The sequence below is a fragment of the Cherax quadricarinatus genome, chromosome 83, assembly GCF_038502225.1.
Source record: "Cherax quadricarinatus isolate ZL_2023a chromosome 83, ASM3850222v1, whole genome shotgun sequence".
NCBI lineage: Eukaryota > Metazoa > Arthropoda > Malacostraca > Decapoda > Parastacidae > Cherax > Cherax quadricarinatus.
In genome coordinates, this window is record NC_091374.1 from 14,680,839 (window position 1) to 14,707,747 (window position 26,909).

The following is a 26,909-nucleotide window of genomic DNA, read 5'->3' on the forward strand; positions in this document are numbered from 1 at the left end:
TTTTCAAAGATCACAACACTATCTACCACATCTAGAAAAATGATAGGATGGATAATGAGAACCTTCAAAACTAGGAATGCCAAGCCCATGATGATTCTCTTCAAATCGCTTGTTCCTTCTAGGCTGGAATATTGCTGTACACTAACGGCCCCTTTCAAGGCAGGTGATACTGCTGACCTGGAGAATGTACAGAGAACCTTCATAGAACACAAGTACGATAAAGCACCTAAATTACTGGGAATGGTTATAGTCCCTTGTCTTGTATTCCCTGGAGTGCAGGTGAAAGATACACGATAATATACACTTGGAAAATCCTAGAGGGATTAGTACCAAATTTACACACAAAAATCACTCCCTATGAGACACTCTGATTGCGGGTTCTACCCCCGCCCGTGTTATGGTTTAAATAGATGCAATACAGATAGACAAATCTACTGTTAAGGTGATTATTAGTAAAAATATACAGTGATCCACTAACTGGATTTGGGTGGATTCAAATGGTTTCACTGGAAATAAAGCCAAATCAGAAGAACTGTTACAAAAAATTAAATACTTTGAGGAATTATAGACTAGCTACCTAGGAGAGTTGCCAAGTATTTTAAGATGACCACCACCATGAAGATCTGTGTAGTCTGCAGAAAGGGTAAGGGAGAAAACAGGCCTGGATTGCTTGCAATCTCTGTGGTCAATGGTCTCATGGAATATGCAGGGATTTTAAACCAGTGACCACACTTTACAAACTCAGAGAGATGTTTCTGGGTCTGCCCAAACGAGATACAGCTGTATGAGAAAATTGCATCTATATTAAAAGACAAAAACACCAATAAAAGAAAGACATGTCAGCTGGGAAAATACGATGGGTGGAAGGGACAGGGCTGTCTTGGACAGTGCTCCTGAGGGTGCTAGTGTTGTCCTGGAGGACAGTGAAGACAACATTATTCAGTCCACAGACATTCAAAATAGAGATACTGCTGGATATGGAGCAAAAGGGGGTGATGCCTCAGCAAAACTTGGTGGAAGCACTGATGTCCATACAGGGGTGAAAGATAGGGAGGAAACAGGAAAAATAAATGCACCAGCAGCAAATGCAGCTACAATAAATCCTAACAAACAGAATTACAATTTATGTAAATACCATGCCTTGGGTATCTGCAGGCATGGTATATCTGGTAAAACAGGTGGGACATGCACCATTGATCCCAAAAAAATGCTGCACCCACATGACAACAGGAGTGTGCAACTTCCCCTCCTGTAACTTATTTCACCCAGAAATGTGTCACTCATCAATCTATGAAAGAAAATGCTACAATGCATACTGCCAGGCACATCACCTAAAGGGGACCAGAAGACACAGACCAGCCAGATTATGGGAACAAAAGAGGGGAGCCACAACCTCTCCAGGGACAGGTTTTTTAGGGCCAGGAGGAAAAAAAGACTGGCAAGAAATGACAATCCTACAGCAACTGAAAACACTTCTGGAGCAGAGGCATGGACATTGGCCTCTACTCCAGAACAGATAATTAGAGCCAGAAAATAAAATCCCCCTAAATTCCACCAATACAACAACATTTGTCTTTGCAAACATAGGATCTAAAGCCGTCAAAAAAACAACAAAATTCCTTACATCAAGGGACTGCTCACGGAGTTAAATGCAATGTTTGCAGCATTCACAGAGACCCACATAAAGGATCATTATGACAACGAAATATGGATCCTAGGTTATAACCTATTCTGATGCTACAGACTAAACAGGCAACAAGGGGGAAGGGGGTTGGTCTGTATTAAACAGAGTCGCTCATTTGCACAGAACTACTTAACACCTCAAATGATGTAGTTGAAATTTTGGCAGTAAAGATTGAAAACCAAAACCTTGTCATTGTGGTGGTATACAAGCCTCCAGATGCAGCTTCCCAGCAATTCCAGGAGCAGCTTATGAAAATTGACCACTGTCTGGAAAATCTCCCCACTCCTGCCCCTTTCAACTTGAGACACCTAAAATGGAGGAGTATAGCAAACAATGTTTTAGCAGAGATTGCCCTGGGAGGCAGCTCAGATGAAAATTCACACACAAACTATTAAATTTCTGCACCAAATTCACCTTAAACCAGCAAACAGTACTGCCTACAAGACTAGAAAATATGCCGTACCTCATCTTCACTAACAACAACGATCTGATACATAATATAACTGTATCAAAGACATTACATTCAGATCACAACATAATAGAGGTACAGACATGTATGCACAGGGCTCCTGACCAGCAAAATGTGAGCAGTCATGAACGTCTCATCACGAAATTCAATTTCAATAACAAAAACATACAATGGGATCAAGTAAACCATGTCCTAAATGAAACAAGCTGGGAAGATATCCTGAACAACACGGCTCTGAACATTTGCTTTGAAAATATGAATTCTGTGGGTCTTGAAATCTGCTGAAGATACATTCCATTAAGAAAAAGAAAGAAAATGTAAGCTAGAAAGAGAGAAACATTCCCTATACAGACGAAGGCGAAGAGTCACAGAGCTGCTGAGTGTGGCCAATATATCTGAAATACGAAGGGAGGCACTAGTCAATGAAATTGCAAATATAGCACTTAAGCTGAAGGAATCTTACAGGAGACAAGAATCACAGGAAGAATTAAAAGCCATAAAGGAAACTGAATAAAACCCAAAATACTTCTTCTCTTATGCCAAATCTAAGGGAAAAACAACATCCAGTATTGGGCCCCTACTTAGGTGGGATGGGACATACACAGACGATAGCCAAGAAATGAGCGAGATACTAAAGTCCCAATATGACTTGGTGTTCAGCGAACCACTGCCCAGACTAAGGGTCGACAATCCAAATGAATTCTTTATCAAGGAGGGGGTGTTAATGTTGCAGTTTAAAAACTGTAGTGTAAAGCACCCTTCTGGCAAGACAGTGATGGAGTGAATGATGGTGAAAGTTTTTCTTTTTCGGGCCACCCTGCCTTGGTGGGAATCGGCCAGTGTGATAATAATAAAAAAATAATACGGCTATTAGCATAATAAACATTGAAAGACTCTCCTTTCTCTTTACCCTTCCTGCTCATTTCTGTTTTTCTACTAAACCTATTACTGTCCTTATCACCCAGTGTCACTGGCTTTTCAATATCTACCTTGTTCTGCTTATTAGTTCCCCTAGAACTCATAATATTACTACACTGGGACTTCACTGTTTTCCTGCCAAAACCCATACCACTAACTATTCCTAGTTTAAAGTCCTAACAGCTCCCTCCACTGCAGTTGCCAGTGCTCCCACCCCAGACCTAGATAAGTGAACCCCATCCCTGGCATACATGTCATTTCTGCTGTAGAAGAGGTCCCAGTTGTCAATGAATGTTACCGCATTTTCCTTACAGTATTTGTCCAGCCAGCAATTGACACCAATTGCCCTGGACAACCATTCATTTCCAACTCCTCTCCTTGGCAAAATACCATATTACAGGGTTCCCACCCTTCCTCCTAATTACGTATTTCTATTGCTGACCTATACCTGCTAATCAGGTCTTCACTCCTACGTCTGCCAACATCGTTGCCTCCAGCACTGAGACAGATAATAGGATTGCTCCCATTACCTCTCATGATGTCATCCAGACGGCTAACAATATCCTCCATCCCAGCCCCAGGAAAGCAAACCCTCTGTCTCCTACTCCTGTCCTTCAAGCAGAATGCCCTATCCATATACCTAACTTGGCTATCCTCAACAACAACAATATTCTTACCTTCCTTGATGTCGTTCGCCGTGACATTCCCAGTAGTCGACTCGCATTCGTCGGGTAGCACTGAGAATGTATTAAATGTTTCCACAACAGTTTCCACGGCAGTCTCTTTCTTCTTCATCGTTTCTACCTTTCCATTCGTCTTCTTAATCGTCAACTTCGCTCCCTGCTGTCCAGCCACTGACCAGTTTCCCTTCTTGTCCTGAGGACTCAAAACAGGAGGACTACTATGAATCTTCTTGTTTTCCTCGGTCAGTCGCCGAATCTCCATCTTTGCCATCCTCAATTCTTTTTTAAGCTGTTGGTAAAGTTGCTCGATGGAGGGCATCTTGCTTCAATTCGTAGAAAGCGCGCAAACAGGTCTTCACAGAGCTAAGTACACGTCACCATTATATGTGTTTCTCACATTCTTTACCAAAGGGCTGGCACTAGAAGCTTTCCTTGGAGCCATAGTGACTTATTTAGCAGTTGCAAACACTAAAACGAATGGAATAATATGAAATATATCGTATGAACTCGTGGGATCATCCACACTCACTGATAAACAATGGCACACTGGCTGGGAAAGGAGTGTAAGGCGGCTCTGGGCTGTGTGTACCTGTCCCAGACGAACTACTATTTGCGAGTCAATCTACGACTAGTGAGCCCATGTTTATACGAAAATATCCCTATGATTTCCGAAATTTACGATTCTCGAGAACTACGATTATCGAGGGACCACTGTACTAGATAACAAGTTCACACTAACATATATTAAGATCGCAATAGAACTAGGCATCAAAAAACAATAAAATAGTACAATACACACATAATGCACTCATTACTTACCTTAAAATATTTATAGTCTTAATCTAGGGTGAGACTAGTATTTATTGTAAGAAATCAAGTATGGTATGTATGGTAGTCAGCCGGGCTACCATACCAGGCCACCCCACCTACACATACTATTCTATGATATTTAAGCATCCCAGACCGATAAAATGCATATACAGTTCGCTCATTACTTACCTTAAACTATTTGTAGTCTTAATGTAGGGTCGGGTGAGTAAATTAGATAAAACGAATAAATGAGAGAGAGAATGAGTACATGAGAGAGGACAGGCGCAGAGTTATGTAAACAAAGTGTACACGTCTGGTTTGTGTACAAGTAACATTGTGTACAAGTTGTCTCTACATTGATACGGTAGAATAAATAAAGAACACTCCCATTCTCATGTAACACCATTTTTAGAAGAAATGACGCTTTGAGTGAAGGCAATGGAAATAAGTCACTTTGTCTGACTTTTTTGGGTTATCCTAGGTTCTCTACACATATGCTGTTATGTATGATAATCTGTGTAACTGTATTTGTGTATACCTGAATAAACTTACTTACATACATACAAAAGGAATAATTTTCTGCAGTTACCCCCAGTAACACATTTTCTCTGATGTTAGATTAGAGAAAACGTTATTCTTGCCATCACTTGTACAAGTTATCTGGCTACGACACCTCATATTTATGTTTATTTATTCTATTGTGGAGTGTATTTATCATTTTTATATGTTATGTATCATGTTTATTATATAATTTTGAAAAAAATATCATGGATGGATTAACGAAAATGTGTATATTAACGTAATACGTATACGACATTTAATGAGCCTCGGTGATTATTATTATCATCATCATTTCTAATATGGCGTCACTTGTACAAGTCGTCTGGCTACCACATCTCATATTTATGTTTACTTATTCTACTGTGGGGTGTATTTATCATCTTTATATGTTATGCATCGTGTTTATTATATAATTTTGAAAAAATATCATAGATGGATTAATGAAAATGTGTATATTAACGTAATATATGACATTTAATGAGACTCGGTGATTATTATCATTACTAATATGACGTCTCGAGACAAAAGACATACTAATTTTAATGTGTACCTGCACGCCAGCACAGTATGCAAGTTTATTTAGGTACAGGTATACTATAATTATCAGAGTATATACATGTATAAAATATGAAATAACTTTTAAAAACGCTTGAAATTTTGGAGTTTCCAGACATAATGGAGAGACTTGGTGCTTATGGATCTCACAGAGAATGTAAACCGGGTGGGGTGCGGTGACCGTATTAGAAAGTGAGGTGGGGGAGCCATATAGTGAGTTTTGGTCATAATTTGAAATGACCGTATTAGCGGAACGCAGTAAAGCGAAACGCCGTAAAGCAAAACGCCGTAAAGCGGGACCCTAATGTATGGCAGAGTAGTCAAAACTTGCATGATGTCAATACAGTTTCATATGATTAAATTAATATTATTCTAATCAAGGGGGAAGCACTAAACCAGTAGGATTATACAGCACCTGTCAGGGGGGATGAGGAAGGTATTCAGGCTTAATTCAGGGAACTGGAGCACAGATCCAATTCCCTAGATCAAAAGCCCTTCACCAGCATCAGGGAACCTTCTTTGAGGGGTATATGATTAAAGGTACTTACTGTAGTTATCACGTAGTTCCACAGTAAAATGATCAAATCCTATGCCACTGCTTGGTCTCATCCATTTGCATCACTGGCACTACACTGTTGTTTCCTGCCTTACTTTATTTCTTCCACTTGGTACCAAGAGGACAATGTTGGGGTTAACAGCATTGAGTGTTGGCACTATGACATCAACAGGTCACCATACAGGAGAGGATGGCCGCTGCCACACCTGCTTGACAAAATAAAAAATGTTACACAAGAATCCTCTAACTCATTTGTGCCATAAACTATAGTTGTACAAGAATACTACTGTGATAGTAGATGATGCAAGAATACCAGCCAGTTCTAGCTGATACACAAGCAGTATATAATAAGAAAGTTTAACAACATGATATCTCGCCTGCACAACAGGCTACTATTTTCAATTCTTATCAGATTTTAAAAAGCCTGCTGTGGAAACAAGACATTAAAGTTTCCAATTGTTGCTCGTGTATTATCAACTACAATATTGTTTACTAAAAAACTGAAAGTAATAAGATACAAGAAGTGAACATGTACAGGAGACCAGGGTATGATGCCAAAATGCCAGAATAAATTCAAAGGACCAAAAAAATGAAAATTAAGAAAAAATTATAAAACAAAGCAGCAGATACTGAAAAAATTAAAATAAGGCTATCTAATGGTGAGATACTGAATCAATGAAATATTTAAAAAAACAAGGTACAGTGGAACCTCCATTTCGTTTGCCCTGGTTTTCACTGAATTCGGGTTTCGATGACTTTTTTCGTCAAAATTTTGTCCCAGTTTTCGTTCGTCACCTTGGTTTTTGTTGAGTTGACAGTGGTCCGCCATACCAAACGTGTCTGCCCACGTTCACACAGAGCATCCCATGTGTTCTGAATCAGTTTGGCTTCATTTCTTGTCGGTAGAGGGTGGTAGTGATGGTGGTAGAGGGTGGTAGTGGTTGTGAGGGTGGTAGTGACTCTGGTAGAGATAACCTCTCCTCCCTCTTCCCTCCTCGCCATCTTCCTTACATCAACAAGAGTCTTAAATAAAGGTAAATGTTAAATGTTTATTTATCCATTTCATTAGTCCTTTTTTTTTTTATTATTTTTATTATCACACTGGCCGATTCCCACCAAGGCAGGGTGGCCCGAAAAAGAAAAACTTTCACCATCATTCACTCCATCACTGTCTTGCCAGAAGGGTGCTTTACACTACAGTTTTTAAACTGCAACATTAACACCCCTCCTTCAGAGTGCAGGCACTGTACTTCCCATCTCCAGGACTCAAGTCCGGCCTGCCGGTTTCCCTGAATCCCTTCATAAATGTTACTTTGCTCACACTCCAACAGCACGTCAAGTATTAAAAACCATTTGTCTCCATTCACTCCTATCAAACACGCTCACGCATGCCTGCTGGAAGTCCAAGCCCCTCGCACACAAAACCTCCTTTACCCCCTCCCTCCAACCCTTCCTAGGCCGACCCCTACCCCGCCTTCCTTCCACTACAGACTGATACACTCTTGAAGTCATTCTGTTTCGCTCCATTCTCTCTACATGTCCGAACCACCTCAACAACCCTTCCTCAGCCCTCTGGACAACAGTTTTGGTAATCCCGCACCTCCTCCTAACTTCCAAACTACGAATTCTCTGCATTATATTCACACCACACATTGCCCTCAGACATGACATCTCCACTGCCTCCAGCCTTCTCCTCGCTGCAACATTCATCACCCACGCTTCACACCCATATAAGAGCGTTGGTAAAACTATACTCTCATACATTCCCCTCTTTGCCTCCAAGGACAAAGTTCTTTGTCTCCACAGACTCCTAAGTGCACCACTCACTCTTTTTCCCTCATCAATTCTATGATTCACCTCATCTTTCATAGACCCATCCGCTGACACGTCCACTCCCAAATATCTGAATACGTTCACCTCCTCCATACTCTCTCCCTCCAATCTGATATTCAATCTTTCATCATCTAATCTTTTTGTTATCCTCATAACCTTACTCTTTCCTGTATTCACCTTTAATTTTCTTCTTTTGCACACCCTACCAAATTCATCCACCAATCTCTGCAGCTTCTCTTCAGAATCTCCCAAGAGCACAGTGTCATCAGCAAAGAGCAGCTGTGACAACTCCCACTTTGTGTGTGATTCTTTATCTTTTAACTCCACGCCTCTTGCCAAGACCCTCGCATTTACTTCTCTTACAACCCCATCTATAAATATATTAAACAACCACGGTGACATCACACATCCTTGTCTAAGGCCTACTTTTACTGGGAAAAAATTTCCCTCTTTCCTACATACTCTAACTTGAGCCTCACTATCCTCGTAAAAACTCTTCACTGCTTTCAGTAACCTACCTCCTACACCATACACTTGCAACATCTGCCACATTGCCCCCCTATCCACCCTGTCATACGCCTTTTCCAAATCCATAAATGCCACAAAGACCTCTTTAGCCTTATCTAAATACTGTTCACTTATATGTTTCACTGTAAACACCTGGTCCACACACCCCCTACCTTTCCTAAAGCCTCCTTGTTCATCTGCTATCCTATTCTCCATCTTACTCTTAATTCTTTCAATTATAACTCTACCATACACTTTACCAGGTACACTCAACAGACTTATCCCCCTATAATTTTTGCACTCTCTTTTATCCCCTTTGCCTTTATACAAAGGAACTATGCATGCTCTCTGCCAATCCCTAGGTACCTTACCCTCTTCCATACATTTATTAAATAATTGCACCAACCACTCCAAAACTATATCCCCACCTGCTTTTAACATTTCTATCTTTATCCCATCAATCCCGGCTGCCTTACCCCCTTTCATTTTACCTACTGCCTCACGAACTTCCCCCACACTCACAACTGGCTCTTCCTCACTCCTACAAGATGTTATTCCTCCTTGCCCTATACACGAAATCACAGCTTCCCTATCTTCATCAACATTTAACAATTCCTCAAAATATTCCCTCCATCTTCCCAATACCTCTAACTCTCCATTTAATAACTCTCCTCTCCTATTTTTAACTGACAAATCCATTTGTTCTCTAGGCTTTCTTAACTTGTTAATCTCACTCCAAAACTTTTTCTTATTTTCAACAAAATTTGTTGATAACATCTCACCCACTCTCTCATTTGCTCTCTTTTTACATTGCTTCACCACTCTCTTAACCTCTCTCTTTTTCTCCATATACTCTTCCCTCCTTGCATCACTTCTACTTTGTAAAAACTTCTCATATGCTAACTTTTTCTCCCTTACTACTCTCTTTACATCATCATTCCACCAATCGCTCCTCTTCCCTCCTGCACCCACTTTCCTGTAACCACAAACTTCTGCTGAACACTCTAACACTACATTTTTAAACCTACCCCATACCTCTTCGACCCCATTGCCTATGCTCTCATTAGCCCATCTATCCTCCAATAGCTGTTTATATCTTACCCTAACTGCCTCCTCTTTTAGTTTATAAACCTTCACCTCTCTCTTCCCTGATGCTTCTATTCTCCTTGTATCCCATCTACCTTTTACTCTCAGTGTAGCTACAACTAGAAAGTGATCTGATATATCTGTGGCCCCTCTATAAACATGTACATCCTGAAGTCTACTCAACAGTCTTTTATCTACCAATACATAATCCAACAAACTACTGTCATTTCGCCCTACATCATATCGTGTATACTTATTTATCCTCTTTTTCTTAAAATATGTATTACCTATAACTAAACCCCTTTCTATACAAAGTTCAATCAAAGGGCTCCCATTATCATTTACACCTGGCACCCCAAACTTACCTACCACACCCTCTCTAAAAGTTTCTCCTACTTTAGCATTCAGGTCCCCTACCACAATTACTCTCTCACTTGGTTCAAAGGCTCCTATACATTCACTTAACATCTCCCAAAATCTCTCTCTCTCCTCTGCATTCCTCTCTTCTCCAGGTGCATACACGCTTATTATGACCCACTTCTCGCATCCAACCTTTACTTTAATCCACATAATTCTTGAATTTACACATTCATATTCTCTTTTCTCCTTCCATAACTGATCATTTAACATTACTGCTACACCTTCCTTTGCTCTAACTCTCTCAGATACTCCAGATTTAATCCCATTTATTTCCCCCCACTGAAACTCTCCTACCCCCTTCAGCTTTGTTTCGCTTAGAGCCAGGACATCCAACTTCTTTTCATTCATAACATCAGCAATCATCTGTTTCTTGTCATCCGCACTACATCCACGCACATTTAAGCATCCCAGTTTTATAAAGTTTTTCTTCTTCTCTTTTTTAGTAAATGTATACAGGAGAAGGGGTTACTAGCCCATTGCTCCCGGCATTTTAGTCGCCTCATACGACACGCATGGCTTACGGAGGAAAGATTCTTTTCCACTTCCCCATGGACAATAGAAGAAATAAAAAAGAACAAGAGCTATTTAGAAAAAGGAGAAAAACCTAGATGTATGTATATATATATGCATGTGCGTGTCTGTGAAGTGTGACCAAAGTGTAAGTAGGAGAAGCAAGATATCCCTGTTATCTAGCGTGTTTATGAGACAGAAAAAGAAACCAGCAATCCTACCATCATGCAAAACAGTTACAGGTTTTTGTTTCACAGTCATTTGGCAGGACGGTAGTACTTCCCTGGGTGGTTGCTGTCTACCAACCTACTACCTTTATACATATTTATTTCTCATTGTTTTCTGTATGTAAAACTATAGTTATTCTCTATTAAATGTATTTTTTGTTAATACTTTTGGGTGTCTGGAACAAATTGGATTTACATTATTTCTTATGGGAAGTATTGCTTCAGTTTTCGTTGAATTCGGTTTTTGTCAGACTTTCTGGAACGAATTAATGACGAAAACCGAGATTCCACCGTACTGTATCAGTAGGTTCAGTAGGTATGATTCAGAAGTGAAGGATCAGGGAATATTCTAGGTTAGAAAAGAGCATCTGAAGGAGGAGGGGGGGATGTGTGTAAAATGGAAGAGCATCATCAGCCCCTGCAGTTGGAATAACTATGGAAAAGGGATGTATAAATATGTAACCTAGAAGAGGTGTGCCTACACCTGTGCTAGTGAAGGGATCAATCCACGCAGTTACTGACACTGCTGCTTGAGGTAACTTTATTAACAGATTTTTCACATATACAGCAACTGATTGATCAAATAAATCTGCCATGTTAACTGCCAATTTTGAGAAAAAATATTTTAGCCTAAAAAACTATAGCCTTAGGATTTAAAAATTTTTCAAAAATTAAAATCACAATAAATGAACAATATGGAATGCTGATGAAGAATATGAAGGGAAAAACTAACAAAGTTAATTTTTGCATATTATGAAGCTTATTTTGAGAAAACAAAGGATGTTTGCAAGACTATTTTTTAGCTTGACTTTTAAAGCTTAATATTTTTTTCATATTTGTAGGAAGTAACTCATCAAAAATTCAACATGTCATTTGTTAATTGTAAGAGATAAAAATTTAGATTCCCCCTCCCCCCATCAAAATCATTAGTTATTAACCCCTTGATTGTTGCAAGCTCATTTCTGAAACGGTCTTCCTATGTCGAAAAATACTTGAAAGTGTCACTGGGCACTTTCCTAGAACTGCTGCAGCCTGCGTATTTCTTTAAAACATGGGTATATGCACAATGGTACAGTGGACCCTAGACTAACGCTATTAATCCGTTCCTGAGAGCTCATCGTTAGTCAAAATAATCGTTAGTCAAGTTAATTTTCCCCATAAGAAATAATGGAAATCAAATTAATCCGTGCAAGACACCCAAAAGTATTGAAAAAAAAACAAAAAATTTAACACATGAAATATTAATTTTAATACACACAAACTGAAGAAGACATGGCACTCACCTTTATTGAAGATCTGGTGATGATTGATGGGATGGGAAGAGGGGAGTGTGTTGATGGGCTTAGTGTTTAGAAGGGGAATCCCCTTCCATTAGGACTTGAGGTGGCAAGTCCTTTTTCGGGGTAACTTCCCTTCTTTTAATGCCACTAGGATCAGCTTGAGAGTCACTTGACCTCTGTCGCACAACATATCTGCCCATAGAGGCCTGTACCTCCCGTTCCTTTATGACATTCCTAACGTGTTTCACAACACTGTCAGTGTCACCATTAAACACTTGTTCAGGTTTTAGTCCTTCACTGTCTATGTACTCCTTGAATTCCTGCACATATTTTTCAGCTGCTTTTTGGTCCAAACTGGCAGCCTCACCATGCCTTATCATACTATGTATGCCACTACGATTCTTATATCTCTCAAACCAACCTTTGCTGGCCTTAAATTCACTCACATCACCACTAGTTGCTGGCATTTTTCTAATTAAATCGTCATGCAACTTCCTAGCCTTTTCACATATGATCGCTTGAGAGATGCTATCTCCTGCTATCTGTTTTTCGTTTATCCAAACCAATAACAGTCTCTCAACATCTTCTATCACTTGCGATCTCAGTTTCGAAAACATAGTTGCACCTTTGGCAAGAACAGCTTCCTTGATTGCCGTTTTCTTGGCCACAATAGTAGCGATGGTTGATTGGGGTTTTGTGTACAGCCTGGCCAGCTCGGAGACATGCACTCCACTTTCATACTTAGCAATGATCTCTTTCTTCATATCCATAGTAATTCTCACCCTTTTTGCTGTAGGGTTGGCACTAGAAGCTTTCTTGGGGCCCATGGTGACTTATTTTGCAGGTGCAATCACTAAAAAGGCTGTGATAATATGAAATGCTCCGATTGTATGCTTGGAAGCGACCGCGGTGGCTGGCTGGCTTGTAAACACTGGCCAGAAGTGGACGCGTCTCAGACGGAAGGAATAGTGTTGGTCGAGTTTTTTAGCGCTAATCGAGGCAAAATTTTTGCAATAAAATGTATCGCTAGTCAGATTTATCGTTAATCGATGCCATCGCTGGTCGAGGGTCCACTGTATTTTACACTCCTCACACAAAACGAGTCTCTCTCTATTTCTGTGGGTGTTTTGTGGTATGTGCACAGACATAACACCTCTTCTGAGCAGTTTTCTTGAAAGTAGTAGGAAGCAGTTGTATGGGGTAGTGATTACCAGGCCTCAGACGAAAGGGTACGTGTTGATAATTTTGTGGGCGCTGGTCTATTGCAGGTGTTGTTCCTTGGTACTTGAATATTATCTGTCTGGTGACTGACAAACAAAATTCACCATATTTGGGTTTGTTGGTCTTCAGCTTATACATATTATAAACAAGCATGGAAATATCAAGATGAAGATGGAAAAAGAGTTTTATGTACCACTTATAACTCTTGCGAACACAATCAGCCAACCCAATCTGCATGTCACATTTGTCCACTAAGTGCATACTGAGGCTCTAGTCCATCACAGCTGCAGGTTTTAGAATGGGTTCATTGGTCTCCATATTCTGCCTGCCACTGTCTGCCATTTCGTGTCGGTAAACTGATGTCAACAATGTGACATCACGTTAGTTATGCCATCAAAATGCCACGATGTCATTGGCAGCAAACACCTGCACCTCACCTCTGAGTGCCTGCATCGAACCTAGGCATATGCTTATGATTTCCATGCACTGTGCCACACACGTCTCCATGTTCACTCGCAAGAAATCACTAAGGGGCTTGTGTACCAGTTATTAGTATATAATATATGCCTCTTACCAAGATATGGTTCCATCATTGTTCTAACAACATCACCAGAGATACCCAATAACTTCCTGGTATCTCTCAATGTATTACTGCCAGCGTACACAATTATATCCAAAACCAGACCACTTTTGCAATCACAGAGTACAAATAACTTTATACCAAAGTGTTTCCTCTTGCTTGGTATATACTGCTTGAACGACAGTCTGCCTTTGAACAAAATCAAAGACTCATCAATAACAAGCTTCCTGAAGGGATAAAAATACATACAGCACTTTTGCTTCAGGTACATAAACACATTCCTGATCTTGTACATGAATAACCTGTTGTTTCTGTCAGGCCTTGTTTTGTCTGAGAAGTGTAGCATACGTAACAGTAGCAGAAATAGATTCACTGGTATAATGTCACTGAAAGATGGGGTTGAAATCAGGCAGTCTATTGTCCAGTATGTGGTGACAGTGTGCTTATACACATGTGGCATAAGTATTATTGTGGCAAAGAACAGGTACATCTCTGCCACAGTTGTGTCCTTCCACTGGTGTAGCCATGACCTTGGTGAAAATTGTTTGCCATGGTGTACTCGTAGCATGTGTTGCTTTCCCTGACAATTTCCATCAGGGGTTCATCGAAGAATAACAAAGCATTCCAGTACAGTGGCACTGTTCCCAAGTGTACACGATGGCCATATTCCACTTTGTGTTTCGTCAAAGTCATTGGGATTGGGAACAAAATTAGCACCTTGCTGCCAATCCCAGATATGGTCTGCTGGTGGGTACTGGATATTAATAGGTGGATGTGGTTGTGGAGGTTGTGGCTGTGCAGGTTGTGGGAGTGTGGGGGTGGTTGAGGCTGGTTGTGGCTATGCTGAGTTAGCAGCATGACCCACTGCTGGTGCCACATGATTCATGCCACCGCCAACACCACCATCTGCTGCCCCACGCACATTACACATCCCCATTGTAACAATATTGTCATCTTCACTATCAGTTCGTGGTGTAGGGCCACAGGATGTACTCCAAGATTTACTCCTTTTCCTTGGAATGGCATATGGCACACCAGAACCCATGCTGCGTTGTACATACTGCCGCTTCACAGGAGAATATTCCCCCTCACTGTCGCAACTCGAACTGCTTTCAATAGCTTGGAAATCACTATCACTCTCACTGCTCGCATCCGAGTCCTCTACACAGGGAAATAGTTTCCTCTTTCGTCCCGGTACACGTGAACGTGAATGAGATGGCCCAGCACCAGGTTGTGGGTCATCTGGGTTTTCGTCACTAATTGTTATCCTGAGCACCGCTTTCGGTTACACCCTCCTGAAAACCATGGAATTCGCTTTCACTGGCACTTCCATCGCTGTTAGAACTATCACTTGGGAACAGAAGACCACCAATTCAGTGAGGAGTAAGGTACTTCTTACCCCGAGGCATCGTGAACAAGGACTACTAAAATGGCATTCCCACAATGCACCACTGAATCCCCGATTTTTTTCATACTGCACACACCTATCATGCAGACCCATTCTCTCATATGTAAACCTACCAGCTTTCTCCCGATTGATTTGAAGCCACTAGAATTTACGCGTATTAATACATCAAACACATTGGCTCGTAAGACGTATATCTTTCTTTCTTTCAACACACCGGCCGTATCCCACTGAGGCGGGGTGGACCAAAAGGAAAAAACGAAAGTTTCTTTTACATTTAGTAATATATACAGGAGAAGGGGTTACTAGCCCCTTGCTCCTGGTATTTTAGTCGCCTCTTAGAACACGCATGGCTTATGGAGGAAGAATTCTGTTCCACTTCCCCATGGAGGTAAGAGGAAATAAACAAGAACAAGAACTAGAAAGAAAATAGAAGAAAACCCAGAGAGGTGTGTATATATATGCTTGTACATGTATGTGTAGTGCGACCTAAGTGTAAGTAGAAGTAGCAAGACGTACCTGAAATCTTGCAAGTGTACGAAACATAGAAAAAAAAAAAAAAAAAAAAAAAAAAAAAAAAAAAAAAAGACACCAGCAATCCTACCATTGTGTAAAACAATTACAAACTTCCATTTTACACTCACTTGGCAGGACGGTAGTACCTCCCTGGGCGGTTGCTGTCTACCAACCTACTACCTCAGTAAGACGTATATATATGACCAAAACAGTCAAAGGGTTAAACCTATTCTTTTTTTCTACAAGTTTCCACCTGTACCAAATAGCCATCATTAAGTTCAGTAGGTATACTGCAGTGCTCATGTGTTTGTATGTTGAAACATTTGGTTTTCCTAGGTAATCTATAAATATGCTGCTATGTATGATAGTTTATGTAACCTGAATTAACTTAACAACAAAACCCACCCAGATAAAAACCCCAATGGACCAAAAATCTCCCTCTTACAAAACTCTTGGAAAAAACTCTGAGGCTTGACTTAACCTATCCTAATCAAACCCATGTTAAACTGAGGGGTTTTGTCTGGGCAAGTTGTGATGTCTTAGGGCTCTAGCTGTACCCCAACACAAACAATGGTGGTGGCAGTAGAAAGTGGAAGAGCTGGATCAAGAGGTGGGAATGCATCTGCTTAAGTAATTATATCACAAACTCTACATCCAATAAGAAGGGTTCAGGTCTGGGGTACATAAACTATAAAAGCTATGTGTAGTAACAAATGAGACAACAGATATGCTGAAAGACAGGAAATCAAAGAAAAAAAAATACTATTTCTCTGCTAAGGTTACAATGTGTGTTTACATTTTATAATTTGATTGGAACAAAGAAAGCCACTATCATGCTGAGGCATTTTGGGCAGACTTAATCTTATACTTATAGTCTACTTAAGTCTAGACATGTGAAGAATGGTAGAATACAAATATTCAGTATTTCACTTCATTATTAATATGAGGTAGTACAATTTATGATACAAGCATACAATTAAGTTTGTAATTAAGTTTGCTTACTCTAACATTAACATGAGGTAGTACAATTAGTCATACATACATACATTAAGTTTGTAAAAGTGGCTTAATAGTTAAGGGATAATAAATATATTTGGGAGAATTGCTTTGAATTTGGTTAGGGTTTAGCATAGTGTGGGTATGTTTGTTATTGCAAGATGAGATGATTTTTGAGTATGGTCCTAAACTGATTTGTGGGCAGAGGACCTCTTGCTGTTTCAGGCAGAGTTCCAGATCTTTGGGCCCTTTATGTGCATTGCATTTCTGCATAATGCGAGACGGACCCGAGGGATGTCAAAAAGTGTTTTGTGCCTTGTGTTATGCCTGTGTGTTCTGTTGAAGCTGTCCAGAAGTTTGAGCGGAGGGTTGATATTTGAGTTTAATGTTCTGTATATATAGTAGGCACAATAATAAGTGTGTATATTATGTATATTAAGTAAGTTCATGCTTCTGAAGAGAGGTGGGGTGTGTTGTCTGGGGCTGGAGTTTGTGATCATTCGCACTGCCGCTTTTTGTTGGGTTATTAAAGGTTTAAGGTGACTGGCCGTGGTAGATCCCCAGGCACAAATACCATAGGTAAGGTAAGGGTATATTAGACAGTGATATAAGGTAAGGAGGGCCCTTTTGGGGTACATAGTATCATATCTTGGAAAGGATACCTACTGTTTTGGAAATTTTCTTAGTTATATGTGACATGTGGGTCTGAAATTTAAGATTACACTCAAGGTGAAGACCTAGAAATTTGCCCTCAGTGAGTCTTGTAATGGGTGAATCATTTATTGATATGTTTAGCTGGATATTTGATGCTCAGTTTCCAAAAAGCATGAAGTAGGTTGCGTCTATATTGAGAGTAAGTTTGTTGGTCGTCATCCAGTTTGATATTTTGTGAAGCTCGCTGTTTACAATGTTACTAAGTACATAGCCAGATTTGGGTGGGAGAAAACCTAAGTGGTGTAATCTGCTAATAGAACTGGTTTTAGGAGTTGCAATGCATTTGGGAGGTCACTGACATAAATAAGAAAGAGTAGAGGACCTAGGACACTTCCCTGTGGCACTCCAACAACTACAGGCTGAGTATTGGAGGTCATGCCATTTATGTATACATACTGGTGTCTACCACTAAGATAAGATTTTAGGTAACTGAGAGTGTCCTCTGACAAGAATAGGGAAATTTTTCTGCAATTCTAAGGAAATGGTCAGAGAGAATTTAAAATTTACCCAGCAAAGTCAAATATATAAAATGAAGGTCACCAATACAGTGGTAACCATGGTCAGAAAGCAAATCAGTGATGAAGTCAAACAGAACATTTTACTCTACTTGTTGATGAAACAAAAGATATAAACAAGAAAAGAGAAGATACCTATAGTTGTACAGTATCTACACAATGCAGACGTTCATGAGTCATTCCTATTTCACAGCAGTAGACTGTCTGCATACAGACTCTCTCACAGAGAAAATCAGACATAATCAACCTGTAACACTGACAAAAATGTGTGCATTTAAGTCTTATGATGATGATGCTGTAATTTCAGGCTGCAGTACCACTGTACAGAAATTCAGAAAAGTTCAAAAAGCAGTGTATATTCACTGTTTTGCAGTATTTGGGAAAGGGTCCAGTTCTTTGTCACAATCCAGAAGTTGAACAACTTTTTCTCTGGATGAGTTGTACACAAGTTTAATAAAAAAATAAGAGCCTGACTCACTGACTCATCAAAACATCCAACAGAATTAAAGAGGCTATCAGAAAAGAAGGTCCTGCCAAGACACTGCTTGGTCTGATGTCAAATTAACATTACCAGCAATTTCTGCACCTCTACTTGACATCATGAAAACCCCAAATGCACCTATACAAGGGCCTATACAGTCCATTGATACATCATTCCCACACTTACAATATGGAGATTTCACTGTAAAAATCACTAAGTCATTGTCTGACCATCATCAGTCTTTCACTTTCAACAGGCTTCTGCTGTGGATGTTGCTAAGTCAGCCATGCCTGTGCTTCAGAGAAAAAAAGAACTTAAAACTTAAGATGATCACTTACCAAGGCTGACAGAATGTCAAAATTACAACCACTACTGTCTGTAATGTTATATTTATCAGTATGTGACTGAAGACCGTTGTGCAAGCTAAATGCTTCAGCAATAAAGATATGCAAGTATCACAAATGTGTCTTATTATTCTACAACTCAACAAATCTGAGGTTTCATTTAGATTATGCAGAATAGTTCTGATCCAAAGAGGCATATCAAAAGGGGGGATGGGCAGTTAAGAAATCAATACACATACAGCGGACCCTCGCATACCATTGGCATCACATAATGTTAAATCCGCATACCGATACATTTTATCGCTAAAATTTTGCCTCGCATACCGCTAAAAAACTCTCTCAACGCTATTCGTCCGAGACGCGTCTAATGTGCGGCCTGAGCCAGCCTCACATGTTCCACCGGTGGCATTGTTTACCAGCCAGCCTCCGCGGTAACATCCAAGCATACAATCGGAACATTTCGTATTATTACGGCGTTTTTGGTGATTTCATCTGCAAAACAAGTGGCCATGGGTCCCAAGAAAGCTTCTAGTGCCAACCCTACAGGAATAAGGGTGAGAATTACTATAGAGATGAAGAAAGAGATCATTGCTAAGTATGAAAGTGGAGTACGTGTCTCCGAGCTGGCCAGGTTGTATAGTAAACCCCAATCAACCATTGCTACTATTGTGTCCAAGAAAACGGCAATCAAGGAAGCTGTTCTTGCCAAAGGTTCAACTGTGTTTTCGAAACAGAGATCGCAAGTGATAGATGTTGAGAGACTCTTATTGGTGTGGATAAACGAAAAACAGATAGCAGGAGATAGCATCTCTCAAGCGATCATAAGTGAAAAGGCTAGGAAGTTGCATCAGGATTTAATTAGTAAAATGCCTGCAACTAGTGATGATGTGAGTGAATTTAAGGCCAGCAAAGGTTGGTTTGAGAGATTTAAGAAGAGTAGTGGCATACATAGTGTGATAAGGCATGGTGAGGCTGCCAGTTTAGACCACAAAGCAGCTGAAAAACATGTGCAGGAATTCAAAGAGTACATAGACAGTGAAGGACTGAAACCTGAACAAGTATTTAATTGTGACGAAACAGGCCTGTTTTGGAAGAAAATGCCAAGCAGGACCTACATTACTGAGGAGGAAAAGGCACTCCCAGGACATAAGCCTATGAAAGACAGGCTTATTCTTCTCATGTGTGCCAATGTTAGTGGTGATTGCAAAGTGAAGCCTTTATTAGTGTATCACTCTGAAACTCCCAGAGCGTTCAGGCAAAAGAATATCCTCAAGGCTAATTTGTGTGTGCTGTGGAGGGCAAACAGTAAGGCATGGGTCACTAGGGACTACTTCTATGACTGGTTACACCAAGCATTTGCCCCCAATGTGAAAAATTACCTAACTGAAAAGAAATTAGACCTTAAGTGCCTCCTAGTGTTAGACAATGCCCCTGGTCATCCTACAGACTTGGCAGAGCGGCTTTGTGGGGACATGAGCTTCATTAAGGTCAAGTTTTTGCCTCCTAATACCACTCCTCTCCTGCAGCCCATGGACCAGCAGGTTATTGCAAACTTCAAAAAACTGTACATAAAAGCTCTGTTTGAAAGGTGCTTTGTAGTGACCTCAGAAACTCAACTGACTAAGAGAGTTTTAGAGAGAGCACTTTAATATCCTCAATTGTGTAAACCTTATAGGTAAGGCTTGGGAGGGAGTGACTAAGAAGACCTTGAACTCTGCTTGGAAGAAACTGTGGCCAGATTGTGTAGACCAGAGGGATTTTGAAGGGTTTGAGGCTAACCCTGGGAATCCTATGCCAGTTGAGGAATCCATTATGGCATTGGGAAAGTCCTTGGGGTTGGAGGTTAGTGGGGATGATGTGGAAGAGTTGGTGGAGGAGGACACTGAAGAACTAACCACTGATGAGCTGCTAGATCATCTTCATCAGCATGAGGCCACACCTGAGGAAACTGCTTCGGAGGAGGGGAGAGAGAAATTGAAGAAGTTGCCTACTTCAAAGATTAAGGAAATCTGTGCAATGTGGCTTAAAATGCAAACCTTTATGGATGAAAATCACCCTCAGACAGCTGTTGTAAGCCGTGCTGGTGACTATTACACTGACAATGTTGTGAACCACTTTAGGAAAGTCATAAAGGAACGAGAGGTACACACCTCTATGGACAGATATGTTGTGCGACAGAAGCCCAGTGACTCTGAAGCTGGTCCTAGTGGCATTAAAAGAAGAAGGGAAGTAACCCCGGAAAAGGACTTGACACTTCAAGTCCTAATAGAAGGGGATTCCCCTTCTAAACACTAAGACCATCAACACTCTCCCTTCCTCCCATCCCATCAATCACAACCAGATCTTCAATAAAGGTAAGTGTCATGTAACTGTGCATGTCTTCTTCAGCTTGTGTGTATTAAAATTAATATTTCATGTGGTAAATTTTTTTTTTTTCATACTTTTGGGTGTCAGGAACGGATTAATTTGATTTCCACTATTTCTTATGGGGAAAATTCATTCGCATAACGATAATTTCGCATAACATTGAGCTCTCAGGAACGGATTAATAGCGCTATGCGAGGGTCCACTGTATTCAATTAGACAGAGAAATAAAGGAAAAAAAAGGAATAAGAAAAGCAAAAAGGGATCATGAGGCTAAAGTCACAAGGGATTCGAAGACTAACTCAAAAGGGTTCTTTCAGGTATACAGAAGATTAAGGACAAGATAGGCCTACTTAAGAGTAACTTAGATCAGATCACTGACAGTGATAAGGAAATGTGTGAAATTATCAACACTTACTTCCTCTCGGTTTTTACTCAGGGAGATACTAGTGAAATTCCTGAAATAATAAATTATGTAGAACAGGACAATAAAAAACTATGCATGAGTGGCATAACTAGTGACATCATTCTCAGACAAATAGAGAAATAAAAACCTAACAAATCCCCAGGCCATGATGAATTGTTTGCAAGGGTTTTAAAGGAATGTAAAGAGGAACTTTGCAAACCTTTGGCTAATCTTTTCAATATATCACTACACACTGGCATGGTGCCAGACAAGTGGAAAATGGCAAATGTAATACTTATTTACAAGGAAGGCGACAGGTCCTTAGCTTCGAACTATAGACCAATAAGCCTTACCTCCATAGTGGGAAAATTTATGGAATCAATAATTGTCGAGGCAATTCGTAGCCATCTTGAAAGGCATAAATTGATTAATAAATCTCAACACAGTTTTACAAAGGGGCGTTCCTGTCTTGCAAATTAACTAACGTTTTCCCTAGGGTATTTGAGGAGGTAGATCATGGTAATGAATATGATATTGTGTATATGGACTTCAGTAAGGCTTTCGATAGAGTTCCACATCAGAGGCTATTGAGGAAACTTAAGGCACACAGAATAAGAGAAATTTTTTCCTGGGTAGAGGCATGGTTGACAAATAGGCAGCAGTGTGTTTGCATAAATGGGGAGAAATCAGAATGGGGGCACGTCACAAGCGGTGTTCCACAAGGATCAGTGTTGGGCCCCTTGTTGTTCACAATTTACATAAACAACAACATAGATGAGGGAATAAATAGCGACATAAGTAAATTTGCTGATGTCATGTATGCGCGGAGCCCCAGACCGACATAATGAGATTAGTCACGAGGGAGCATTCACCAAATTCAACTTCAATAACAAAAACAAAGTGGGACCAAGTAAACCAAGTCCTAACCGATATAAGCTGGGAAGATATACTAAGCAACACAGACCCCAACTTATGCCTAGAACAGATTAACTCGGTGGCACTCGATGTATGCACAAGGCTTATTCCTCTAAGAAAAAGGAGGAGTAGATGTAAAACAGAAAGAGACAGGCGCTCCCTTTACAGGCGACGGAAAAGAATAACAGAGTGGCTAAAAGAGGTCAATATATCTGAAATGCGTAGGGAGACACTGGTCAGAGAAATAGCAAGCATCGAACTTAAGCTAAAAGAATCCTTTAGGAGTCAGGAATCGCGGGAAGAACTAAAAGCCATAAATGAAATTGAAAGAAACCCAAAGTATTTCTTCTCCTATGCCAAATCAAAATCGAGAACAACTTCCAGTATTGGGCCCCTACTTAAACAAGATGGGTCCTACACAGATGACAGCAAGGAAATGAGTGAGCTACTCAAGTCCCAATATGACTCAGTTTTTAGCAAGCCGCTAACCAGACTGAGAGTCGAAGATCAAAATGAATTTTTTATGAGAGAGCCACAAAATTTGATTACCACAAGCCTATCCGATGTTATCCTGATGCCAAATGACTTCGAACAGGCAATAAATGACATGCCCATGCACTCTGCCCCAGGGCCAGACTCATGGAACTCTGTGTTCATCAAGAACTGCAAGAAGCCCCTATCACGAGCCTTTTCCATCCTATGGAGAGGGAGCATGGACACGGGGGTCGTCCCACAGTTACTAAAAACAACAGACATAGCCCCACTCCACAAAGGGGGCAGTAAAGCAACAGCAAAGAACTACAGACCAATAGCACTAACATCCCATATCATAAAAATCTTTGAAAGGGTCCTAAGAAGCAAGATCACCACCCATCTAGAAACCCATCAGTTACACAACCCATGGCAACATGGGTTTAGAACAGGTCGCTCCTGTCTGTCTCAACTATTGGATCACTACGACAAGGTCCTAAATGCACTAGAAGACAAAAAGAATGCAGATGTAATATATACAGACTTTGCAAAAGCCTTCGACAAGAGTGACCATGGCGTAATAGCGCACAAAATGCGTGCTAAAGGAATAACAGGAAAAGTCGGTCGATGGATCTATAATTTCCTCACTAACAGAACACAGAGTAGTCGTCAACAGAGTAAAGTCCGAGGCAGCTACGGTGAAAAGCTCTGTTCCACAAGGCACAGTACTCGCTCCCATCTAGTTTCTCATCCTCATATCCAACATAGACAAGGATGTCAGCCACAGCACCGTGTCTTCCTTTGCAGATGACACCCGAATCTGCATGACAGTGTCTTCCATTGCAGACACTGCAAAGCTCCAGGCGGACATCAACCAAATCTTTCAGTGGGCTGCAGAAAACAATATGAAGTTCAACGATGAGAAATTTCAATTACTCCGATATGGTAAACATGAGGAAATTAAATCTTCATCAGAGTACAAAACAAATTCCGGCCACAAAATAGAGCGAAAAGACCTGGGAGTGATCATGTCGGAGGATCTCACCTTCAAGGACCATAACATTGTATCAATCGCATCTGCTAGAAAAATGACAGGATGGATAATGTGAACCTTCAAAACTAGGGATGCCAAGTCCATGATGACACTCTTCAGGTTGCTTGTTCTATCTAGGATGGAATATTGCTGCACACTAACAGCACCTTTCAAGGCAGGTGAAATTGCTGACCTAGAAAATGTACGGGGCGCATAACGGAGATAAAACACCTCAATTACTGGGAGCGCTTGAAGTTCCTGAGCCTGTACTCCCTGGAATGCAGGCGGGAGATATACATGATTATATACACCTGGAAAATCCTAGAGGGACTAGTACCGAACTTGCACATGAAAATCACTCACAATGAAAGCAAAAGACTCGGCAGACGATGCAACATCCCCCCAATGAAAAGCAGGGGTGTCACTAGCACGTTAAGAGACAATACAATAAGTGTCAGGGGCCCAAGACTGTTCAACTGCCTCCCAGCATACATAAGGGGTATTACCAATAGACCCCTGGCTGTCTTCAAGCAGGCACTGGACAAGCACCTAAAGTCAGTACCTGACCAGCCGGGCTGTGGCTCGTACGTTGGATTGTATGCAGCCAGCAGTAACAGCCTGGTTGATCAGGCTCTGAATCACCATGAGGCCTGGTCACAGACCTGGCCGCGAGGGCGTTGACCCCTGGAACTCTCTCCAGGTATACTCCAGGTGTCTCATGATTTGTCTCCAGAGATACATCAAGAGACATGCCAGGGACCTCTAAGGACTGCCAGGTTACTGTTAGTTCACCGTATCTTAATAAAGTATCCTCAGTATCAGAAAACATGCCACATTCACTTTTGACACCTACAACACTCATTAAGAATACAAGAAAGAGCACTGTGGAAGACCTACTGGGCCACACCAGATAGATCCAACTTGAACCCACTGCTCTGAGTTTCATCTTGGGTGGACATTTGCAGCATTTTTTTTTTTTTTTTTTTAACAAGTCGGCTGTCTCCCACCGAGGCAGGGTGACCCAAAAAGAAAATCCCCAAAAAGAAAATACTTTCATCATCATTCAACTCTTTCACCACACTCACACATAATCACTGTTTTTGCAGAGGAGCTCAGAACACAACAGCTTAGAAGCATATACGTATAAAGATACACAACACATCCCTCCAAACTGCCAATATCCCGAACCCCTCCTTTAAAGTGCAGGCATTGTACTTTCCATTTCCAGGACTCAAGTCTGGCTATATAAAAATAACTGGTTTCCCTGAATCCCTTCACTAAACATTACCCTGCTCACACCCCAACAGATTGTCAGGTCCCAAATACCATTCGTCTCCATTCACTCCTATCGAACACGCTCGCGCACACCTGCTGGAAGTCCAAGCCCCTCACCCACAAAACCTCCCTTACCCCTTCCTTCCAACCTTTTTGAGGACGACTCCTACCCCGCCTTCCTTCCCCTACAGATTTAAATGCTTTCCATGTCATTCTACTTTGATCCATTATCTCTAAATGACCAAACCACCTCAACAACCCCTCTTCAGCCCTGTGACTAATACTTTTATTAACTCCACACCTTCTCCTAATTTTCTGAATAATATTTACACCACACATTGCCCTTAGACATGACATCTCCACTGCCTCCAACCGCCTCCTCGCTACTGCATTCACAACCCAAGCTTCACACCCATATAAGAGTGTTGGTACTACTATACTTTTATACATTCCCTTCTTTGCCTCCATAGATAACGTTTTTTGTCTCCACATATACCTCAATGCACCACTCACCTTTTTTCTCTCATCAATTCTATGATTAACCTCATCCTTCATAAATCCATCTGCCGACACGTCAACTCCCATGTATCTGAAAACATTCACTTCTTCCATACTCCTCCTCCCCAATTTAATATCCAATTTTTCTTTATCTAAATCATTTGATACCCTCATCGCCTTACTCTTTTCTATGTTCATTTTCAACTTTCTACCTTTACACACACTCCCAAACTCATCCACTAACCTTTGCAATTTTTCTTTAGAATCTCCCTGTTTTCCATTTGTACACTTCAATCATATCCCCCTAATTCTACATCTTTCAAGTTCAAATTCAGTGCCCTCAGTCTAGCCTTACAGGAAAGATTACTGATACATGAGATTAACATCATCCATCTCTGCATACTTTCCAGCATGTTTATGTCCATTCTGTAATAGAGACCAGAATTGCACAACAATCTAAACGAGGCTTTACCATGGATATACAAAGTTAAAGTACATATATCCCGAGGACTCCTATTGTTTATATTTCTTGATGTGAAGTCAAGAATTCTATTAGCTTTATTGTGGAACCTTATGCATTGCATTTGCCAAGACAAACCATTCTCATTGCTAAATTTACAATCTGTAATGCAGTTACCTAGCCTTAATATCAATATGCTCCATAACTACCAATATAGAATTTGAATTATTCTTAGTCTGCCCAAAATGCCTAGTCATGCTAAGCATGCTAGTGGCCCTCTCTGTAAATAGTTTTTTATAATATGTGAACCACACATTGTAACCAATATTTTATAATATGTAAGCCCCACACTATAATCTTTACAGAGAATAAACTTTGACTGACTGATTGTCTTTAGATTACTGCTAACTAGAACCCCTAAGACTTTCAAATTAAGAGAGAGCTACATTATTTAGTTTATAAGAGCCACGGTTATCTTCTTTTCCTAGGATTAGAACCTTACATTTGTCTACATTAAACTGCATCTGCTACTTCTCTGACCATTTCAACAACCTATCCACATCTTCCTGTAGTGCACTAGTATCCTCATCAGAATTTATTTATCGGCCTATTATAG

The 26,909-nt window shown here is 40.6% G+C and overlaps 1 long non-coding RNA gene across 6 annotated transcripts in view; it reads right to left on the reverse strand.

Moving 5' to 3' along the window:
* LOC138855162 (uncharacterized) overlaps positions 1–26,909 on the reverse strand; it is a 163,837-nt gene that overhangs the window by 6,052 nt on the left and 130,876 nt on the right. For 4 of the 6 annotated variants that reach the window (XR_011394348.1, XR_011394345.1, XR_011394343.1 and 1 more), the window contains one exon: positions 6,229–6,442. This is a non-coding gene — a long non-coding RNA (uncharacterized lncRNA). Of the gene's footprint in view, positions 1–6,228; positions 6,443–7,031; positions 7,260–26,909 lie in introns of all 6 variants that reach the window. The other 2 variants (XR_011394346.1, XR_011394344.1) reach the window with 1 other exon arrangement.